Source organism: Leopardus geoffroyi, chromosome B2 (genome assembly GCF_018350155.1).
Source record: "Leopardus geoffroyi isolate Oge1 chromosome B2, O.geoffroyi_Oge1_pat1.0, whole genome shotgun sequence".
Classification (NCBI taxonomy): Eukaryota; Metazoa; Chordata; class Mammalia; order Carnivora; family Felidae; genus Leopardus; species Leopardus geoffroyi.
In genome coordinates, this window is record NC_059332.1 from 79929695 (window position 1) to 79940411 (window position 10717).

At 40.7% G+C, this 10717-nt stretch overlaps 1 pseudogene; it reads left to right on the forward strand.

The window, feature by feature from the left end:
- The first annotated feature begins 1257 nt into the window (after nt 1–1257).
- On the forward strand, nt 1258–2641 carry LOC123609927 (annotated as a pseudogene).
- Nucleotides 2642–10717: the final 8076 nt, after the last annotated feature.

Sequence of the window (10717 nt, forward strand, 5' to 3'; positions counted from 1 at the left end):
CTAAACTTCTGTGCGAAAACAAAGAAATAAACAAAAACTGAAAAAGAAAGGGAGAGAGAGAGAGAGAGAATTTATTAGTCCGTGTTCCTGAAAAGGCCAGGGCCCAGTTCACTTAAACTATGGCTACATCCAAGGCTTCAAATGATATCCAGGAATTTCCCTACCTCCCCTCTTAGCTCCGCCTTCCTGTTGGTTGGCGTCACTTTCAGAAAGCTTCTGAAGCTTCTGGGCTTACCTCTTCCCAGACTAAAGTCCTATAGAAAAGAGAGTTCCTTTCTCTCTCTGAGTGAAGAGTCAGTGTTCCAGGATGGTGTCAGCATCAGTCTGGGGCACACTTAAATTAGGATAATTAAAAAATAATTTATTTTCATGTTTTATTTACAAAAGCTGACTCTTAGCACTTCCTCCCAAGTCTGTGTTCAGTGATTTCACACTAGTAGCTTACAATGGGCCACGATGGGAATATTTACACTAAGCAATTGGCAAATGCTACAAATTAAGGCTCTTTCCCTCCTCCCCTCTCCCCCCACCCCAACCCTGGCCATTTACTAGCACACCACTGAACTATTTGCAAAAGTGTAGGAAAGGTGTAAAGTTCTTGCAAGGACCCAGGACTAATAACAGCAGAGATCCAAAGGAACCAGGGGAGAGACTTTAACCAGACTCCAGAAGGAGAGAAGAGCAGTGACCTTTAATTACGGGACATGGGCAGTCTGAAGGGGGTATCACAGGAAAGGAGCTGAAAGATAAATATCCTGACCACTTTCTGCACCAAAGTGGGCGACAATGTTTTATAGATTCTGGAAAGAAAAAGTGAAAATGACATAATCAATTGTTAATTAATATTATGAGGATGTGGAGTATTAGCTTCCAATTTATTTGCCTAATGCTAAAATGTCCAGTGCTAACTTTGGAAAGTCCCCATGCTTTCCTTGCTGGAAACTCCCATGGCCAGACAGTTCAGAGAGACAGTCTCATTCTCCTCACATGGACTTCCTGTGTCTACTGGTTTCAGATTCACTTTTATATACAAGCCTGAGAATTGCCATTGAACTAAGAATTTAGTATGTGAAAAATGGTGTTTCAGAACAGCAGAGGAAAAGATAAAGGGTTCAATAAATAACATTGGGACAATGGTCTAGTCATTTGGAAAATATAATAAAATTAGTTCCCTATCTCATACCAAGATCATATGTTTCTGATCTTGGCAGGACAGAAAGCCTTAAGTAAAATACGAAAAGCAAAAACCATAAAGTAATGACTAGGTAGGAAATATTTGCATATGCAGATAGATATGGATACTACATAGATATTTATATAGGTATTTATCAAACAAAATATATATAAAGAACTACTAAAGATAAAATGTAAAACGGCTGGGGCGCCTGACTGGCTCAGGGTCTTAATCTCAGGGTCATGAGTTCAAGCCCCACATTGTGAGTGGAGCCTAGTGAGAATAAAATTTAAAAATTAAATAAATAGGCAAACACTCCAATAGAAAAGAGCGGGAAAGAGTATAAAAAAGCAATCCTAAGAATAGATGTCCAATTTCCTTAGTAATTAATTATGGAAATAAGAATCCACTTTACACCTATTTGCTTTGCAAAAACTAAGGATTTGTTATATCAAATGTTATGTCAAATGTGTGTGTGTGTGTGTGTGTGTGTGTGTGTGTGTGTGTCAAGGCATAAGGAAATGGATACCCACTCACTGCCAGAGGGAGTATAAACTATTATGACCACTTCAGCAACAATTTGACAGTACTTTTAAAATTAAAATGTGTATATCTTGGGGTACCTTCTGGCTCAGTCGGTACAGCATGATCTCAGCGTCATGAGTTTAAGCCCCCATGTTGGGCATGGAACTTACTTAAAAAAAAAAATTATAAAAAAAATAGGACAGTGACTTTCTGCCGGCTGCTGGGCGGGAACGGCCCGTAGGCGCTGAGCCTGCCCCGGGGCGCCAGGCGTCTAGGGGTGCGGACCTCACCCACCGGAGAGAAGATTACGCACACCGGCCAAGTTTATGATGATAAGGACTATAGGAAAATTCGATTTGTAGGTCGAAAGAAAGAGGTGAATGAAAACTTTGTCATTGATTTCATTGCTGAGCAGCCTGTGAGTGGAGCTGACAGTCCTGTGGTCGCGTGTGATAGCGGCGGGGGGCGGGGTGCTTTTGCCACCCGGAACTGTACATAAACCTGGACAAAGAAACAAAAACCGGGACGTGCGGCTATTGTGGACGGCAGTTCAGACAGCAGCAGATCACTAGAGCAGCCGAGCTCTGCACTCGTCTCCGCGTTAACACCGGAGCAGCCAAGGGCCTAGTGCTGTGCGCCGCCGTCTGAATGAAGGGCGTTGTGACCCAGGGGGAAAGAAAAGAAAGAAAGAAACTGCGCACTTCAGTGGTTTTTTTATATATTCATAGAGGTGTGCAACCATGACCACTATGTAATTTTAGAACATTTTCATCACCCCAAAAAGAAATATCCATCACTTACCCTCCCCCAACCCTAGGCAACCACATATCTAGTTTCTATCTCTTAGATTCCTTTTCCTGGACATTTCATACACATAGAATCATACAATATTTTTTTTTTTTTTTTTGGTGTGTGTGACTGGCTTTATTCATTTAGCATAATGTTTTTAAGGTTCATCTATGTTGTAACATATATCAGCACTCCGTTCCTTTTTATATATTTTATTATATGGATATACCACATTTTTTAATTCATTATCCATTAATAGGCCTTTAGATTATTTTTACCTTTTGGCCACTGTAATTAATGCTGCCCTGAACATTTGTGTACATGTTTTTGTGTGGACATATGTTTTTGTTTCCCTTGGGTATATACCTAGGAGTGAAATTGCTGGGTCATAAGATCATATGATAACCGTCTGTTTAATATTGTGAGCTGACAGTGTTTTTCAAAACAACTGCACCATTTTACATTCCCACCACATTACTGTTCTATTGGTCTATTGTTTCCTTTTTTTAAAACCACCTCAGGGGCGCCTGGGTGGCGCAGTCGGTTAAGCGTCCGACTTCAGTCAGGTCACGATCTCGCGGTCCGTGAGTTCGAGCCCCGCGTCGGGCTCTGGGCTGATGGCTCAGAGCCTGGAGCCTGTTTCCGATTCTGTGTCTCCCTCTCTCTCTGCCCCTCCCCCGTTCATGCTCTGTCTCTCTCTGTCCCAAAAATAAATAAACGTTGAAAAAAAAAATTAAAAAAAAAAAAAAAAAAAAAAAACCACCTCAAAAAAAGTTTATGTGTATATGTGTGTGTGTGTGTGTGTGTGTGTGTGTGTGTGTGTACGTGTACAAAGATCAAAAGAGCAAAATCCTAGTTGAGTATCAGGTTGGGAAGTCCCCCTGGGCTAAGGAGGAGAAGAGAGAGTAACTAGAACCTGCCAGAGTCATTGGCAAAGCAGTCTGAAAAGTCAAGGGGGATGGCCCAAGACAATCAAGGTTAACACAAGTCCAGAAAGGCTCTCCAGCTGCTGGATGGAGGAGATGGCTTGGAGCCAGGAATCCTGTTCTTCTGATTTGTTTGGAACTCTACAAGATATTGAATCAAGACAGCCCTAAACATAAGGAATATTATTACAAATAGGGTCCAGTTTCAGGAGAAAGGGCCTTCTGAGGATCACACCCAGGTGCAAGGGCTGGTGGAGCCAGTTTTGACAACCTACCAGCCAGAGTTCAAGACCAGGCTAGACCAGGCTCTAGACCTGCATTCTGAGCTGCAAATACTGGGCATAGTAGATGTGTCCCTATGGTGAGTCAGGCATGACGGGACCTGGGTGGCTCTCAAGCATGCTAGCTCTGGAGACCATTTCCTGACTGCCTAGTGGAGAGGGTTACTTTAATAGACCAGGCCACAGGGGCGCCTGGGTGGCGCAGTCGGTTAAGCGTCCGACTTCAGCCAGGTCACGATCTCGCGGTCCGTGAGTTCGAGCCCCGCATCGGGCTCTGGGCTGATGGCTCAGAGCCTGGAGCCTGTTTCCGATTCTGTGTCTCCCTCTCTTTCTGCCCCTCCCCCATTCATGCTCTGTCTCTCTCTGTCCCAAAAATAAATAAACGTTGAAAAAAAAAAAAATTTAATAGACCGGGCCACAGCCTTTCTGGGACCTGAAAGATATGGCAATATTATAATCAGCACACAGGAGTGGGAGGGCTGCAGCAGGCGGAGGCTGGTAGTATATAGCATAGGAATGACAAGTTCCAAAGAACTTTCACACACTCTAGCTCATTCGTTCCCAACCTGGTGGGCTGGCTTGCCCAAGGACTGTAATTATCCCAAAATATCTCGACACATTTCTAAATTGCCATTTATAACATAGTTTTTACAACTCTTTTCTAAACCTACAGTTAAGACATAACTGAGAAAGTCGGCTCCCCAGAATGGGAGCCCCTCACAATAATATTCATTAAATAATTATCCAACATTTCTAAATGTAAAATGCATTAAATAATCTTTTATCAATAAAAATTATTTACTTAAGCTTAATTTGCTCTTTTATTTCCACTAGCCAATGTAAAGTTAAATGTCCTGGGAAAAAAAGTCTGCACAACGAATCCTACTTTTCTGTGCTTCTTGTTCTCTCCATAGTTTCCTTTTGTGATTTTTTTTTTTGGAACCAGACCACTTTGCTAAAGTATATTAAAGAGATTAAAATGTAGATAAGAAGATAAATCACTTGCCTCTAGTAAATAGCACAAAGGCCATCCATTCTATTCAATCCAGAAGTTTAGTTGATAAGGCTGCTTCATATGTGCATTCTATTCAAAAGCATTTAGAATTCAAAAGCATTCTAAAGGAGATTAATCTGAATTGTGAGGAGATGTTTGGTTTTCTTCTCTTTAAATTCCACTCAAGGGCGCTGTTTAATAGGGCCAGGCAAATTTTACAGATGTAAAATTATAAGAAGTTTTATGTGAAAAATTCAGGTTAACAGACACCACATTCTAATGTAGTCAGCAATGATTTGTGGCTCATACAGGCATCTAGGGCAGCTGCCAGGCTGGCTTGACCCTTAATCCAGCTCTGCCGGAAGTATTCACATTTTCATTTGGCACGAGAGTGGGGCACCAGGGTGGCTCAGTCAGTTAAGAGTCCGACTTGGGCTCAGGTCATGATCTCAAGGTCTGTGATTTCGAGCCCATTTTGTGTCGGGCTGTGTGCTGACAGCTCAGAGCCTGGAGCCTGCTCCGGATTCTGTCTCCCTCTCTCTCTGTCCCTCCCCAGCTCATGCTCTGTCTCTCTCTCTCTCTCAAAATTAAACATTAAAAATTTTTAAAACAAAAAACAAAAGAACTTCAATTGACACAGCCTCTTGAAGTAATGGATTCTGTATTTTAATGGATGCTATATAAAGAGCTGTTTTTGTTGTTGTTGTTGGGAAGACTGTTAGGCTTCAGGAATGTTACCTATTTCTATTTTTTTACGGATTTGAGAAAATAATGAATGATTATTCCTCATGAGTTTAAGACTTCCACTTTTTTTTTTTTTTTTTTTTGCATATGGAATCTTTTTCATTTTTACCGCCATACATAATTCTCTCTGCCCTTGATCATTTTTAATGTCCTCTGCTGGATCTTTTCTAGAGCTATTGTATCTTTGAAAAGCAGAGACCAGAGCCCCATGAAATATTCATCATATAAAGTATTCCAGGACCAGGCGCTTCTTCAATTACAGTCACCTCTCTTCTCTACAACAATCCCCATTTCAATCATTTCCCCTGACACATCTCCCAGACCTGTACTTGCCAGATACTGAACCTCATTTGAGAATCCATGGCTGGTCCCTCCATCTCCACATGAACTCAATGCAGCCAAAACAAAACCCACCCTTGAGACCACAAACTTTCCTCCATCAAATATTAGAGTTTGAGAATGTGCCAGACATTGTGCTAAGTATGTAGAGGTAGGGATAGGAGGTGGTTTCAAATATTAATAAGCAGTAGCCCTTAAGAAACATACAGTCTCACAGGAGAGACATACGAATTAAAAATTATATATCTAGGGGCTCAGTCGGTAGAGCATGTGACTCTTGATCTTGGGGTCATGAACTCAAGCCCCACATTGGACTGAGAGCTTTATTTATTTATTTATTTATTAACTTATTATTTTTAATGTTTATTTATTTTTGAGAGGGGGTGCAGATAGAGAGGGGGACAGAGGATCCAAAGTGGGCTCCTAGCTGACAGCAGAGAGCCTGATGCCGGGCTTCAACTCACCAACCATGAGATGATGACCGGAGCCAAAGTCGGGTACAACCGACTGACCCACCCAGGTGCCCCAATATAATTTTTGTAAGCTTAAAAAAGCAAGTAAGCCACCTGGGTGGTTCAGTCGGTTAATGCCCTGACTTTGGCTCAGATCATGATCTTACGGTTTGTAAGTCTGAGCCCAAGTCTGGCTCTGTGCTGACAGCTCGGAGCCTGGAACCTGCTTCGGATTCTCTGTCTCCCTCTCTCTCTGCCCCTCTCCTGCTCGTACTCTCTCGCTCTCGCTCTCTCTCTCTCTCAAAAATAAATAAACATTTAAATATATATATTTTAAAAAATTATATATCTAGGGGCACCTGGTTGGCTCACTCAGTTAATGTCTGACTTTTACTTTTGGTTCAGGTCATGATCTCACAGTTTTGTGGGTTCAAGTTTTGTGCTGGCAGCTCAGAGCCTGCTTGGGATTGTCTCTCTCTCTCTGCCCCACCCCCATACTCATACTGTCTCTGTCTCTCTCAAAATAAATAAAAAAACTTAAAAAAAGTTTTTAATTAAAAAAATTATATCTCTATATGTAAATGTTATGGGGTTCAAGTCACCTCTAGGAAGTTGTGCTCCTTTCCTATCGCTGCTATGACAGATTACCACACATTTAGTGGGATTAATTCAACACAAATGCGTTCTCTTTCTGTCTCTCTCTCTCTATTTTTTTTTATTTTATTTAAATCCAAGCTAATTAGCATATAGTGTAGTGCTGGTCTCAGGAGTAGAATTTAGTGATTCATCACTTACATATGACACCCAGTGCTCATCCCAACAAGTGTCCTCCTTAATGCCCATCACACATTTACCCCACCACTCCCCCACCTACCTCCCCTCAAGCAACCCTCAGTTTGTTCTCTGTATTTAAGAGTCTCTTACGTGGCACAAAAACACACACTCAGATCAATGGAACAGAACAGAGAACCCAGAAATGGACCCACAAATGTATGGCCAACTCATCTTTGACAAAGCAGGAAAGAATATCCAATGGAATAAAGACAGTCTCTTCAGCAAGTGTTGCTGGGAAAACTGGACAGTGACATGCAGAAAAATGAACCTGGACCACTTCTTACACCATACACAAAAAATACGTACACAAAAAATCAAAATGGATAAAAGACTTAAATGTAAGACAGGAAGCAATCAAAATGCTAGACAAGAAAGCAGGCAGAAACCTCTTTGACCTTGGCTGCAACAACTTCTTACTCAACATGTCTCTAGAGGCAAGGGAAACAAAAGCAAAAATAAACTATTGGGACCTCATCAAAATAGAAAGCTTCTACACAGCAAAGGAAACAATCAACAAAACTAAAAGGCATATCAGATAAAGGGGTTAGTACCTAAAATCTATAAAGAACTTATCAAACTCAACACCCAAAAAACAAATAATCCACTAAAGAAATGACAAAAGACATGAATAGACACTTCTCCAAAGAAGACATCCAGATGGCCAACCAACACATGAAAAAATGCTCATCATCAGGGAAATACAAATCAAAACCACAATGAGATACTACTCACACCTGTCAGAATGGCTAACATTAACAACTCAGGCAACAACAGACATTGGTGAGGATGCGGAGAAAGAGGATCTCTTTTGCACTGCTGATGGGAATGCAAACTGGTGCAGCTACTCTGGAAAACAGTATGGAGGTTCCTCAAAATACTAAAATTGGAAGTACCCTATGACCCAGCAATTGCACTACTAGGTATTTATCCAAGGGATACAGGTGTGCTGTTTCGAAGGTGCACATGCACCCCAATGTTTATAGCAGCACTATCAACAATAACCAAAGTATGGAAAGAGCCCAAATGTCCATCGATGAATGAATGGATAAAGAAGATGTATATATATACGTATATATATATATGTATATATATACACACGTGTATATATATATATATATACATATATACGTATATATATACATACACACATTATATGTATACACATATAATATATATATAATATATAATATAAAATATATATAATATATATTTACACATATAATGGAGTATTACTTGGCAATCAAAAAGAATGAAATCTTTCCATTTGCAAGATAATAATAAGGGTATTATGCTAAGTGAAATTAGAAAGACAAATATCATATGACTTTACTCATATGAGAAATTTAAGATACAAAACAGATGAACATAAGGGAAGGGAAGCAAAAATAACATAAAAATAGAGAGGGGGGACAAAACATAAGAGACCCTTAAATATAGAGAACAGAGGGCTGCTGGAGGGGTTATGGGAGGGGGGGGGGGATGGGCTAAATGGGTAAGGGGAATTAAGGAATAACTAACTTAGATATAAATTAAAAAATAAATAAATGATTTTTAAAAAGAAACAAAAAAAGTCTCTTATGGTTTGCCTCCCTCTCTGTTTTAATTTTTTCCTTCCCTTCCTCTGTGTTCATCTGTTTTGTTTCTTAAGTTCCACATATGAGTGAAATCATATGATACTTATCTTTCTCTGACTGACTTATTTCACTTAGTATAATACACTCTAGTTCCACCCATGTTATTGCAAATGGCAAGATTATATTCTTTTTGATCATAGAGTAATATTCCATTATATATATATATATACCACATCTTTATCCATTTGTCAGTTGATGGACATCTGGGCTCTTTCCATAATTTGACTATTGTTGGTAGTGCTGCTATAAACATTGGGGTGCATGTGCCCCTTCATATCAGCACTCCTGTGTCCTTTGGATAAATGTCTAGTAGTACAATTAAATATCTAGTAGTACTGGGTCATAGGGTAGTTCCGTTTTTAATCTTTTGAGGAACATCCATACTGTTTTCCAGAGTGGCTGCACCACAAACGTGTTCTCTTATAGTTCTGGAGGTCAGAAGTCAGAAATGAGTCTTTAGGACTAAAATTAAGGCTTTGACAAGACTGGTTGTTTCTGGATACTCTTCAGGTAATTCCTATCTCTTCCATCTTTTAGAGGCTGCCAGCATTCTTTATCTCACCCCAGTCTCTGCTTCCATTAGCACTTTGCCTTCTCCCTTCTCTGACTGTCCTACCTTCCTCATATAAGGAATCTTGTGATTACACAGGACTCACCTGGAAAATTTTACGTTACTTAGTCACACCTGCAATCTCCCTTTACCATGTGAAATCACATACTTGTAGGTTCCAGGGATTAGGACATAGACATCTTTGGGGAACCACCATTCAATCTATCATTGAAGTCAAATGAGCAATGTCTTGAAATAACACTTCAATATTAAGTGGTAGCAATGACTAACTTTTATTTGGCCTTTGCTCTGTACCAGACACTTTCCTAAGTACTAGACACGTTATTTTTATCCTTCAGTCTTTACACTAGCCCTTGGAGGCAGTGCTTGTTGTAAGCCCCATTTTACAGATGTGGAAAGTGAGTCTCAAGAGATTAGTAACTTACCCAACAGCCCAGCTAGCAAATACAGAAGTCAGGATTCAGATGAAGGTGTCTGACCTACAGCCTTTGCTCCAAACCACTGATAAAAAGGGAAATGAAGGAGAAGGGCATTCCTGGACAAGAAAACAGTATCTTAAAAAGCCCAGAAGCTTGCAAGAGCTTGCACGTTATAACTGTAATGAGGATGTAAAAGGAGGAATGATGGAAGACAGAAACGGGAGGGGAGATAAGGATTTGATGGTGATGGACTCCATGGTGGGTGGCAGGGTCCTGTGGCTAATGGTCAACCATTAAAGGGTTTTATTCTTTATTTTATTTATTTAGAAAATCATTTTTTAAGGGTGCCTGTGTGGCTCAGTTGGTTAAGCGTCCGACTTCAGCTCAGGTCATGATCTCATGGTCAGTGAGTTTGAGCCCCGCATCGGGTTCTGTGTGGTCATCTCAGAGCCTGGAGCCTGATTCAGGTTCTGTGTCTCCCTCTCTTTCTGCCCCTCCTCTCCTCACACTCTGTTTCTCTCTGTCTCTGAAAAATAAATAAACCTTTAAAAAAAAAAAAAAAGAAAGAAAATCATTTTTTAAAGTTTATTTACTTACTTTTGAGAGACAGAGAGAGCAGGGGAGGGGCAGAGAGAATCTCAAGCAGGCTCCACACTGTCAGCCTGGAGCCCAACATGGGGCTCAAACCCACAAACCGTGAGATCATGCCATGAGCTCAAATTAAGAGCAGATGCTTAACCACTGAGCCACTCTAGGTGCCCGTAATGGGCTTTAGAAAGGAGAATAACTTGATCAGATAGTTGTTTGAGAAAGATAACTGTGGCCTCATTTTGCATTTTGGAAGTAAATGGCAGAGGTGTGAATATAGCAACAAGGAGACCTGCTGTGAGGTTTTTCAAAGATTCCAAATAAGCAATGGTGGAAGCCTGAACTGGAGCCTGAGGAGTGGGAATGGAGAGGAAGGCCAGACTGCAGCCTCGAAGAAGGGGCAGAATCTATTGGGCCTTGCTGACTAATCAAGGTGAGTGTGAGGCA